The sequence below is a fragment of the Garra rufa genome, chromosome 5 (genome assembly GCF_049309525.1).
Source record: "Garra rufa chromosome 5, GarRuf1.0, whole genome shotgun sequence".
NCBI classification, from domain to species: Eukaryota; Metazoa; Chordata; class Actinopteri; order Cypriniformes; family Cyprinidae; genus Garra; species Garra rufa.
In genome coordinates, this window is record NC_133365.1 from 24,549,590 (window position 1) to 24,562,420 (window position 12,831).

At 33.5% G+C, this 12,831-nt stretch overlaps 2 long non-coding RNA genes across 4 annotated transcripts; both read left to right on the top strand.

Annotated features, from left to right (window-relative positions):
- On the top strand, positions 1 to 3,434 carry LOC141334424 (uncharacterized). 2 transcript variants are annotated; one of them, XR_012355557.1, is made up of 6 exons: positions 1 to 87; positions 387 to 732; positions 952 to 981; positions 1,450 to 1,620; positions 2,608 to 3,309; positions 3,355 to 3,434. It is a non-coding gene; the product is annotated as an uncharacterized lncRNA (long non-coding RNA). The 2 variants fall into 2 exon arrangements; XR_012355556.1 differs by having other exon boundaries at positions 2,608 to 3,434.
- A 5,600-nt stretch (positions 3,435 to 9,034) lies between these two features.
- LOC141334425 (uncharacterized) lies at positions 9,035 to 12,416 on the top strand. Of its 2 annotated transcripts, XR_012355559.1 has the most exons (6): positions 9,035 to 9,121; positions 9,369 to 9,714; positions 9,934 to 9,963; positions 10,432 to 10,602; positions 11,590 to 12,291; positions 12,337 to 12,416. It is a non-coding gene; the product is annotated as an uncharacterized lncRNA (long non-coding RNA). The 2 variants fall into 2 exon arrangements; XR_012355558.1 differs by having other exon boundaries at positions 11,590 to 12,416.
- The last annotated feature ends 415 nt before the right edge of the window (positions 12,417 to 12,831 follow it).

Genomic DNA, 12,831 nt, shown 5'->3' on the forward strand with positions numbered 1-12,831 from the left:
TGCGCGGGCGGATATGTTGTTTTGAAATCTGGTGACGTTAGACTGAAGCACAACGACAACATGAAGATAAACGGCAATCGATTTTTGGTAAGTTTAATTAAATTTACTTCCATAAGTATTAATTATTTATTTTAATGTTAAGTAATTCATATCTATCTATCTATCTATCTATCTATCTATCTATCTATCTATCTATCTATCTATCTATCTATCTATCTATCTATCTATCTATCTATCTATCTATCTATCTATCTATCTATCTATCTATCTATCTATCTATCTATCTAAACGTTAAAAGTTTTATCAAGATATCGCTCTAAAGGTTATATTTAGCTTTTGTAAAGGGATGTGTAACGTTAGTTAACTTTATTTATCTGTTGCTTCAGGCGAGGAAGAGAAATGCGGTGCGCGCCATTTCAGAAAGCAGACTAAACTAAGGTAAATCTTTATCGTCATGTTAATGTTGATATATACTGCAGTTTGTTAGCTTTATTTGCCTTTGCTTTCTAGTGAACATGTAGTTTGGCAGGCATAGCATTGCTATCGAAGTGCGTGTGAAACGAAACTAACGTTATATGAGGTGCATTTGTCTTTGTTGATAGAAAAACATTAATATTACCATCGCTGGAAGAGTTCTCTTGAAACGTGAAGTTTATTTTGTAAAGGAATGTGTTGTTAACTTTTTTCTTTCTCTTTTTTTCACGTTTTTCACGTGCGATCCGGAGCTAAAAGGTAAAAACATAATGTCATGCCGTCTTAATGAATACTGCTTTTTGTAACTGATTCTTCTTCATCGATCTAACTTAAGTGCGAGACTAAACTAACGTTACATGAAGTGCTCAGTTGTCTTTGCTTTTGAAAAATGTAAATATTAACCTCGTTGGATGAGTATGAGATGTGTCGTCGTAATATGTGTCGTTAACTTCCTTTATTTTTTTATATTTTTGTCAGGCAAGCCGAAACACCAAGGAGATAATAAAGGTAAAAACATAATGTCATGACGTTGATGAATGCTTTTTGTTACCGATTTATTTGCCTTACTCTCGATAGAGTATTTTTGAAATTATTGCATATAAATAGACACAGAATATAGACTGAAATGCTGGTTTATTGAGAACGTGTAATGCCAGTATTTTTAGAGTCAAAACCAAACGTAATGTAAGTTAAACAGTTTTGCTTCAAACGATATAAGCAATTAATCTGTCGAAATAACAAGCTAAAAAGTTGTCATATAACCTACTTGTACATAAAGCTTGAACCTAAATCTAAATGAGAAATGTATCACTGTAATTTCTGTCAATATGAGAGCAATACCAGAGTAACTGCTCTTTCACCTGTGGAGTTGGCTACCTGACTGTTCCCATGCTTTTACAAAATTTTCAGCATTCAAGTCTCATCTATATAGAGACCATAAGACTTATAACATGTTGCCTGTATTTATTTATTTAGGTGAAATTCTCACTGCAACTCAGTGGATGCTGAGTATTGAGGGCCAAGTGGTCGTGAATCCACACCCCAACTTTGTGCCTGGATTTGCTGCTTTGTTTGCATCATACTACATCTTCAATCTGGTGTACCAGCATGAGGCATCCTGCATCCAAAACACAAGTTTATCCAGAGGTAAAAACAAAAAAATACTTAACTATGCATGTGTATTTATATTACTTAAATATAAAGGTTTTGTTCACCCAAAAATGAAATTTCAGTCATTAATCACTCTCCCTCATGTCATTCAAAAGCCATAAGACCTTTGTTCATCTTTGGAACACAAATCATTTTTTAAAAGAAATCCAAGATGTTTTTTCCCAGAAAGGTAGTGAATACATCAGTGGTTCAATCATAACATCATGACGCGATAAGAATACTTTTTGTATGAAAATAAAACAAAAACAACAACTTTATTCAACATTTCGGCATCGAGTATCCCTTTAATTTAATAAAGTGACAAGAATACTTTTGTGCACCAAAAACACACTCCAGAGACTGAAAGAAATTGTTGAATAAAGTAAATTTTATTTATTTATTGTGCACAAATGTATTCTCATTGCTTCATAAAATTAAGGTTGAACCACTGGATTCGCATGTTTAATGATTCAGACCTGCCAACCTGTACACATTTTGCATAGCGGCTACGCATTTTGACTTCAAAGTATGCTGGTACGATTTGTCACTCTAAACTATGCAAAAACCTGTTGACCCCTTTGTGCTTAATGTTAATTTAATATTAACAATTGGTGTAAAATATATTATAAATACATATTAATTAAAATGTTGTACAATTCAAATTCAAATTAAATTATTCTGAATTCAGTTATTCCCAGTTCCCAATCCAGTGAAACAAAATACTTTATGGCTTCAATTTTTTCCTCCATAATGTGGAAGTCATTGAGAACCAAGGCTGTTTGGTTTACTCATTCTTTGCTATTCTTTTATTATAGTAGAAGAAATACATTTATTCAGGTTTGACAAAACTTGACATCATTTCTTTTTTGGATGAATTATTCCTCTGTAATGCATTACTATAGTTCATCAAATGCTTTTGAACTATTAAACAAGTTTTAATAAATTCTGCACATGCTTATGTTTGTCTGTCTGATGTTTGTGCAGATGTTTTGTTGGAATCAACCCACACTCCGGCACCAAGACGGGCACATCAAAGGTTGGAGCAAAAAAAAGGTGGGAAGGTCTCCGAGAAGAGGAACAACACAGTCAATCCTCATGTGTGTTCTCATCTCAGAAGGCTAATGGACTTTGAGTGGTTAAGCATGTAAGTTTACAAATGTATCAAAACTACAACTACAGGAGAAGCCATCTATAAAATAACAATTGCTTTCAGATTTGTTCTTTGGTCATGCTAAAAAATAAAATAAAAAAAACTGGTCAACTTACAAAAAATGTTAAAGAATGTTAAAATGTTTTAAAAAATGGCTAAATGTTTGTTTGAGTATTCTAGGTTTAATGAATCAGCAGTCAGTGCCATTCTGTTTTTTGAGCCTAAAGGGATTGCCATCATTTACTCACCTTCAGTTGTTCCAAAATTCTGAGTTTCTTTCTTGTTTTAAGATATTTTAAAATGTTGGTAACAGTAGCCATTGACTGTCATATTTTGCCCTATTATGGAAGTCAATGGCTTACTTGTCTGGTTATAAACTTCATTAAAATATAATCTTTTGTATTCAACACAAGAAAGAAACTAATAGTTTTGGAACAATTTAAGGGAGAGTAAATAATGACCATTTTTATTTTTAGGCAAACAGTCCCTTTAACTTTTATTTAACTATTGCTTTATGCTTTAATCTTGAGTTGTTTGTAGTTGTATTGTAACAGCTGATTTTTTTATAATTTTTTCTGTAGTTAAAAAAGTAAAATTGTTACTAGTGACAGTGCTGAAGTGTTGTCAGGTGTCAGCTTTAATAAACAATTTTCTTACAACAGCTTTGAATTTGAGTGATTATTTTTTTTAATCTTTGTTTTAATGCATTCACGTCAGTATAATGGTAAAGAGCACAGTACAGTTCACAGTTAAAATAGTTATTTACAGGAATTTCATTGTAAAAAATATTACAGCTACATCTTGGCTTTTGCTGAATTCACAGGATTTTATTGGCAACTTTTGTTGCCAGGTACATACTGTAATTTACCGTAATTACAAAAAAACCTGTAATGCCTTTTTACAAGTTTAATTTTATAATCCTGTAAAAAACACAAAAAATTACTGTATTCTGCAAACATCAATTTATTGTAAATTGCTAAGCAGTATTATACTGTAATCCATTTTACAGCAATTAGCGGCTATTTTACAGGATTTTATTGGCAACTTTTTTGCCAGTAAATTATTGTAAATTCTACAGTATATTTTTTACAGTGCTGAGTTTAGCTCTTGGTGTGTTCTAAGGGGTTGACGGAATGAAATCGCTGGAACATTTAAATTTTAAAAGGCCGTATTTATTTTCATTTTCCGCTCCACACCTTCAGTGGAGTGGAATGCCTTAAACGGGGCATTATTTTTCGTACTTGACCTGTGGTTAGAGGCATTGTTGCTTGTTAGTAAGACATATGGCATAATAAATTATGTTCTTGGGGCATAATTTGCAAGCTAACATGCACTACAAGTCATATCTTATATTTAACCTAAATATAAATGATTTTAATCTGTATTTTTGTGCGTCCTCTATTAAATCACCCTTTATGAGTAGTGACGAATAACTTTCGGAGTATGACGTAAGAGGGAACCTGTGCTAAATCAAACAGAAAATACAGCGAAATGACAGGGAACAAAAAATATTAAATGAGTGATTATATGTTCAATACAGTTGCATTTTTTGAGAACCCTAATCAGTTAAATAGCATAAGTTATTAGTTGGTGAGGTCTTTAACAACAGCCGTACTTTGTTGAACTAACGTGGTTCAAACGATGAGACCATATGAAACAGTCTTTACTAGCTTATTCGTTTCCACAAAAATGCAGCACAAATAAGCAAGCATTTTAACATTTTAAATACACTAATCTACTATTATTGTTCAATCGCTGGAGTGTTTTTTTTTTTTTTTTTTTTTTAATGCCTTTAAAATATGTAGTTTTGTGAACACGGACGAAGAAACGCCAGCCCCGAAGCTCATCCGTAAACCACATAAAACAGCTCATATGCGCTTAGCTCTTTAAAATGATAATCTGTTTACATTGTGTACAGTCGCTGGACTGTTTTTATTTAAATGCTTTTAAAAGAGGCTTAGTGATGTAGTTCGCAGACCGAGAGCTCGGAGCCTTGACTCTCATGTCAGTACAACAGAAAACACTGGCTGAAGGCAGCTCTCTCCGTTTTAAATAAAACTACTTGCAAACACCTGAGTTTAGCTCTTGGTGTGTTCTAAGGGGTTGACGGAATGAAATCGCTGGAACATTTAAATTTTAAAAGGCCGTATTTATTTTCATTTTCCGCTCCACACCTTCAGTGGAGTGGAATGCCTTAAACGGGGCATTATTTTTCGTACACCATTGTTGCTTGTTAGTAAGACATATGGCATAATAAATTATGTTCTTGGGGCATAATTTGCAAGCTAACATGCACTACAAGTCATATCTTATATTTAACCTAAATATAAATGATTTTAATCTGTATTTTTGTGCGTCCTCTATTAAATCACCCTTTATGAGTAGTGCGCATGCGCACAAATGCCTAAGGGAACTTTCGGAGTATGACGTAAGAGGGAACCTGTGCTAAATCAAACAGAAAATACAGCGAAATGACAGGGAACAAAAAATATTAAATGAGTGATTATATGTTCAATACAGTTGCATTTTTTGAGAACCCTAATCAGTTAAATAGCATAAGTTATTAGTTGGTGAGGTCTTTAACAACAGCCGTACTTTGTTGAACTAACGTGGTTCAAACGATGAGACCATATGAAACAGTCTTTACTAGCTTATTCGTTTCCACAAAAATGCAGCACAAATAAGCAAGCATTTTAACGTTTTAAATACACTAATCTACTATTATTGTTCAATCGCTGGAGTGTTTTTTTTTTTTTTTTAATGCCTTTAAAATATGTAGTTTTGTGAACACGGACGAAGAAACGCCAGCCCCGAAGCTCATCCGTAAACCACATAAAACAGCTCATATGCGCTTAGCTCTTTAAAATGATAATCTGTTTACATTGTGTACAGTCGCTGGACTGTTTTTATTTAAATGCTTTTAAAAGAGGCTTAGTGATGTAGTTCGCAGACCGAGAGCTCGGAGCCTTGACTCTCATGTCAGTACAACAGAAAACACTGGCTGAAGGCAGCTCTCTCCGTTTTAAATAAAACTACTTGCAAACACCTGAGTTTAGCTCTTGGTGTGTTCTAAGGGGTTGACGGAATGAAATCGCTGGAACATTTAAATTTTAAAAGGCCGTATTTATTTTCATTTTCCGATCCACACCTTCAGTGGAGTGGAATGCCTTAAACGGGGCATTATTTTTCGTACGTGACCTGTGGTTAGAGGCATTGTTGCTTGTTAGTAAGACATATGGCATAATAAATTATGTTCTTGGGCATAATTTGCAAGCTAACATGCACTACAAGTCATATCTTATATTTAACCTAAATATAAATGATTTTAATCTGTATTTTTGTGCGTCCTCTATTAAATCACCCTTTATGAGTAGTGCGCATGCGCACAAATGCCTAAGGGAACTTTCGGAGTATGACGTAAGAGGGAACATGTGCTAAATCAAACAGAAAATACAGCGAAATGACAGGGAACAAAAAATATTAAATGAGTGATTATATGTTCAATACAGTTGCATTTTTTGAGAACTCTAATCAGTTAAATAGCATAAGTTATTAGTTGGTGAGGTCTTTAACAACAGCCGTACTTTGTTGAACTAACGTGGTTCAAACGATGAGACCATATGAAACAGTCTTTACTAGCTTATTCGTTTCCACAAAAATGCAGCACAAATAAGCAAGCATTTTAACATTTTAAATACACTAATCTACGATTATTGTTCAATCGCTGGAGTGTTTTTTTTTTTTTTTTTTTTTTTAATGCCTTTAAAATATGTAGTTTTGTGAACACGGACGAAGAAACGCCAGCCCCGAAGCTCATCCGTAAACCACATAAAACAGCTCATATGCGCTTAGCTCTTTAAAATGATAATCTGTTTACATTGTGTACAGTCGCTGGACTGTTTTTATTTAAATGCTTTTAAAAGAGGCTTAGTGATGTAGTTCGCAGACCGAGAGCTCGGAGCCTTGACTCTCATGTCAGTACAACAGAAAACACTGGCTGAAGGCAGCTCTCTCCGTTTTAAATAAAACTACTTGCAAACACCTGAGTTTAGCTCTTGGTGTGTTCTAAGGGGTTGACGGAATGAAATCGCTGGAACATTTAAATTTTAAAAGGCCGTATTTATTTTCATTTTCCGCTCCACACCTTCAGTGGAGTGGAATGCCTTAAACGGGGCATTATTTTTCGTACGTGACCTGTGGTTAGAGGCATTGTTGCTTGTTAGTAAGACATATGGCATAATAAATTATGTTCTTGGGGCATAATTTGCAAGCTAACATGCACTACAAGTCATATCTTATATTTAACCTAAATATAAATGATTTTAATCTGTATTTTTGTGCGTCCTCTATTAAATCACCCTTTATGAGTAGTGCGCATGCGCACAAATGCCTAAGGGAACTTTCGGAGTATGACGTAAGAGGGAACCTGTGCTAAATCAAACAGAAAATACAGCGAAATGACAGGGAACAAAAATATAAAATGAGTGATTATATGTTCAATACAGTTGCATTTTTTTGAGAACTCTAATCAGTTAAATAGCATAAATTATTAGTTGGTGAGGTCTTTAACAACAGCCGTACTTTGTTGAACTAACGTGGTTCAAACGATGAGACCATATGAAACAGTCTTTACTAGCTTATTCGTTTCCACAAAAATGCAGTACAAATAAGCAAGCATTTTAACGTTTTAAATACACTAATCTACTATTATTGTTCAATCGCTGGAGTGTTTTTTTTTTTTTTTAATGCCTTTAAAATATGTAGTTTTGTGAACACGGACGAAGAAACGCCAGCCCCGAAGCTCATCCGTAAACCACATAAAACAGCTCATATGCGCTTAGCTCTTTAAAATGATAATCTGTTTACATTGTGTACAGTCGCTGGACTGTTTTTATTTAAATGCTTTTAAAAGAGGCTTAGTGATGTAGTTCGCAGACCGAGAGCTCGGAGCCTTGACTCTCATGTCAGTACAACAGAAAACACTGGCTGAAGGCAGCTCTCTCCGTTTTAAATAAAACTACTTGCAAACACCTGAGTTTAGCTCTTGGTGTGTTCTAAGGGGTTGACGGAATGAAATCGCTGGAACATTTAAATTTTAAAAGGCCGTATTTATTTTCATTTTCCGCTCCACACCTTCAGTGGAGTGGAATGCCTTAAACGGGGCATTATTTTTCGTACTTGACCTGTGGTTAGAGGCATTGTTGCTTGTTAGTAAGACATATGGCATAATAAATTATGTTCTTGGGGCATAATTTGCAAGCTAACATGCACTACAAGTCATATCTTATATTTAACCTAAATATAAATGATTTTAATCTGTATTTTTGTGCGTCCTCTATTAAATCACCCTTTATGAGTAGTGCGCATGCGCACAAATGCCTAAGGGAACTTTCGGAGTATGACGTAAGAGGGAACCTGTGCTAAATCAAACAGAAAATACAGCGAAATGACAGGGAACAAAAAATATTAAATGAGTGATTATATGTTCAATACAGTTGCATTTTTTGAGAACCCTAATCAGTTAAATAGCATAAGTTATTAGTTGGTGAGGTCTTTAACAACAGCCGTACTTTGTTGAACTAACGTGGTTCAAACGATGAGACCATATGAAACAGTCTTTACTAGCTTATTCGTTTCCACAAAAATGCAGCACAAATAAGCAAGCATTTTAACATTTTAAATACACTAATCTACGATTATTGTTCAATCGCTGGAGTGTTTTTTTTTTTTTTTTTTTTTTTTTAATGCCTCTAAAATATGTAGTTTTGTGAACACGGACGAAGAAACGCCAGCCCCGAAGCTCATCCGTAAACCACATAAAACAGCTCATATGCGCTTAGCTCTTTAAAATGATAATCTGTTTACATTGTGTACAGTCGCTGGACTGTTTTTATTTAAATGCTTTTAAAAGAGGCTTAGTGATGTAGTTCGCAGACCGAGAGCTCGGAGCCTTGACTCTCATGTCAGTACAACAGAAAACACTGGCTGAAGGCAGCTCTCTCCGTTTTAAATAAAACTACTTGCAAACACCTCACTGTAACAAATTGCTGTATTTTTTACAGCAAACTTATACAGAAACTTACTGTTTTGCCAATTTACAATTTATTGCTGTAATTTGCAATGCATTATGGGTTATACAGGGTTTTACAAGTGTTAACTGTATATTTCACTGTTAGCTGTAATTTATTTACATGTAGGAGGTGCTTTGACTGTATTTTAAATATTTTTACAAGAATTTACTGTGCTGTGGCATTATGGGATTGCGCGGGCGGATATGTTGTTTTGAAATCTGGTGACGTTAGACTGAAGCACAACGACAACATGAAGATAAACGGCAATCGATTTTTGGTAAGTTTAATTAAATTTACTTCCATAAGTATTAATTATTTATTTTAATGTTAAGTAATTCATATCTATCTATCTATCTATCTATCTATCTATCTATCTATCTATCTATCTATCTATCTATCTATCTATCTATCTATCTATCTATCTAAACGTTAAAAGTTTTATCAAGATATCGCTCTAAAGGTTATATTTAGCTTTTGTAAAGGGATGTGTAACGTTAGTTAACTTTATTTATCTGTTGCTTCAGGCGAGGAAGAGAAATGCGGTGCGCGCCATTTCAGAAAGCAGACTAAACTAAGGTAAATCTTTATCGTCATGTTAATGTTGATATATACTGCAGTTTGTTAGCTTTATTTGCCTTTGCTTTCTAGTGAACATGTAGTTTGGCAGGCATAGCATTGCTATCGAAGTGCGTGTGAAACGAAACTAACGTTATATGAGGTGCATTTGTCTTTGTTGATAGAAAAACATTAATATTACCATCGCTGGAAGAGTTCTCTTGAAACGTGAAGTTTATTTTGTAAAGGAATGTGTTGTTAACTTTTTTCTTTCTCTTTTTTTCACGTTTTTCACGTGCGATCCGGAGCTAAAAGGTAAAAACATAATGTCATGCCGTCTTAATGAATACTGCTTTTTGTAACTGATTCTTCTTCATCGATCTAACTTAAGTGCGAGACTAAACTAACGTTACATGAAGTGCTCAGTTGTCTTTGCTTTTGAAAAATGTAAATATTAACCTCGTTGGATGAGTATGAGATGTGTCGTCGTAATATGTGTCGTTAACTTCCTTTATTTTTTTATATTTTTGTCAGGCAAGCCGAAACACCAAGGAGATAATAAAGGTAAAAACATAATGTCATGACGTTGATGAATGCTTTTTGTTACCGATTTATTTGCCTTACTCTCGATAGAGTATTTTTGAAATTATTGCATATAAATAGACACAGAATATAGACTGAAATGCTGGTTTATTGAGAACGTGTAATGCCAGTATTTTTAGAGTCAAAACCAAACGTAATGTAAGTTAAACAGTTTTGCTTCAAACGATATAAGCAATTAATCTGTCGAAATAACAAGCTAAAAAGTTGTCATATAACCTACTTGTACATAAAGCTTGAACCTAAATCTAAATGAGAAATGTATCACTGTAATTTCTGTCAATATGAGAGCAATACCAGAGTAACTGCTCTTTCACCTGTGGAGTTGGCTACCTGACTGTTCCCATGCTTTTACAAAATTTTCAGCATTCAAGTCTCATCTATATAGAGACCATAAGACTTATAACATGTTGCCTGTATTTATTTATTTAGGTGAAATTCTCACTGCAACTCAGTGGATGCTGAGTATTGAGGGCCAAGTGGTCGTGAATCCACACCCCAACTTTGTGCCTGGATTTGCTGCTTTGTTTGCATCATACTACATCTTCAATCTGGTGTACCAGCATGAGGCATCCTGCATCCAAAACACAAGTTTATCCAGAGGTAAAAACAAAAAAATACTTAACTATGCATGTGTATTTATATTACTTAAATATAAAGGTTTTGTTCACCCAAAAATGAAATTTCAGTCATTAATCACTCTCCCTCATGTCATTCAAAAGCCATAAGACCTTTGTTCATCTTTGGAACACAAATCATTTTTTAAAAGAAATCCAAGATGTTTTTTCCCAGAAAGGTAGTGAATACATCAGTGGTTCAATCATAACATCATGACGCGATAAGAATACTTTTTGTATGAAAATAAAACAAAAACAACAACTTTATTCAACATTTCGGCATCGAGTATCCCTTTAATTTAATAAAGTGACAAGAATACTTTTGTGCACCAAAAACACACTCCAGAGACTGAAAGAAATTGTTGAATAAAGTAAATTTTATTTATTTATTGTGCACAAATGTATTCTCATTGCTTCATAAAATTAAGGTTGAACCACTGGATTCGCATGTTTAATGATTCAGACCTGCCAACCTGTACACATTTTGCATAGCGGCTACGCATTTTGACTTCAAAGTATGCTGGTACGATTTGTCACTCTAAACTATGCAAAAACCTGTTGACCCCTTTGTGCTTAATGTTAATTTAATATTAACAATTGGTGTAAAATATATTATAAATACATATTAATTAAAATGTTGTACAATTCAAATTCAAATTAAATTATTCTGAATTCAGTTATTCCCAGTTCCCAATCCAGTGAAACAAAATACTTTATGGCTTCAATTTTTTCCTCCATAATGTGGAAGTCATTGAGAACCAAGGCTGTTTGGTTTACTCATTCTTTGCTATTCTTTTATTATAGTAGAAGAAATACATTTATTCAGGTTTGACAAAACTTGACATCATTTCTTTTTTGGATGAATTATTCCTCTGTAATGCATTACTATAGTTCATCAAATGCTTTTGAACTATTAAACAAGTTTTAATAAATTCTGCACATGCTTATGTTTGTCTGTCTGATGTTTGTGCAGATGTTTTGTTGGAATCAACCCACACTCCGGCACCAAGACGGGCACATCAAAGGTTGGAGCAAAAAAAAGGTGGGAAGGTCTCCGAGAAGAGGAACAACACAGTCAATCCTCATGTGTGTTCTCATCTCAGAAGGCTAATGGACTTTGAGTGGTTAAGCATGTAAGTTTACAAATGTATCAAAACTACAACTACAGGAGAAGCCATCTATAAAATAACAATTGCTTTCAGATTTGTTCTTTGGTCATGCTAAAAAATAAAATAAAAAAAACTGGTCAACTTACAAAAAATGTTAAAGAATGTTAAAATGTTTTAAAAAATGGCTAAATGTTTGTTTGAGTATTCTAGGTTTAATGAATCAGCAGTCAGTGCCATTCTGTTTTTTGAGCCTAAAGGGATTGCCATCATTTACTCACCTTCAGTTGTTCCAAAATTCTGAGTTTCTTTCTTGTTTTAAGATATTTTAAAATGTTGGTAACAGTAGCCATTGACTGTCATATTTTGCCCTATTATGGAAGTCAATGGCTTACTTGTCTGGTTATAAACTTCATTAAAATATAATCTTTTGTATTCAACACAAGAAAGAAACTAATAGTTTTGGAACAATTTAAGGGAGAGTAAATAATGACCATTTTTATTTTTAGGCAAACAGTCCCTTTAACTTTTATTTAACTATTGCTTTATGCTTTAATCTTGAGTTGTTTGTAGTTGTATTGTAACAGCTGATTTTTTTATAATTTTTTCTGTAGTTAAAAAAGTAAAATTGTTACTAGTGACAGTGCTGAAGTGTTGTCAGGTGTCAGCTTTAATAAACAATTTTCTTACAACAGCTTTGAATTTGAGTGATTATTTTTTTTAATCTTTGTTTTAATGCATTCACGTCAGTATAATGGTAAAGAGCACAGTACAGTTCACAGTTAAAATAGTTATTTACAGGAATTTCATTGTAAAAAATATTACAGCTACATCTTGGCTTTTGCTGAATTCACAGGATTTTATTGGCAACTTTTGTTGCCAGGTACATACTGTAATTTACCGTAATTACAAAAAAAACCTGTAATGCCTTTTTACAAGTTTAATTTTATAATCCTGTAAAAAACACAAAAAATTACTGTATTCTGCAAACATCAATTTATTGTAAATTGCTAAGCAGTATTATACTGTAATCCATTTTACAGCAATTAGCGGCTATTTTACAGGATTTTATTGGCAACTTTTTTGCCAGTAAATTATTGTAAATTCTA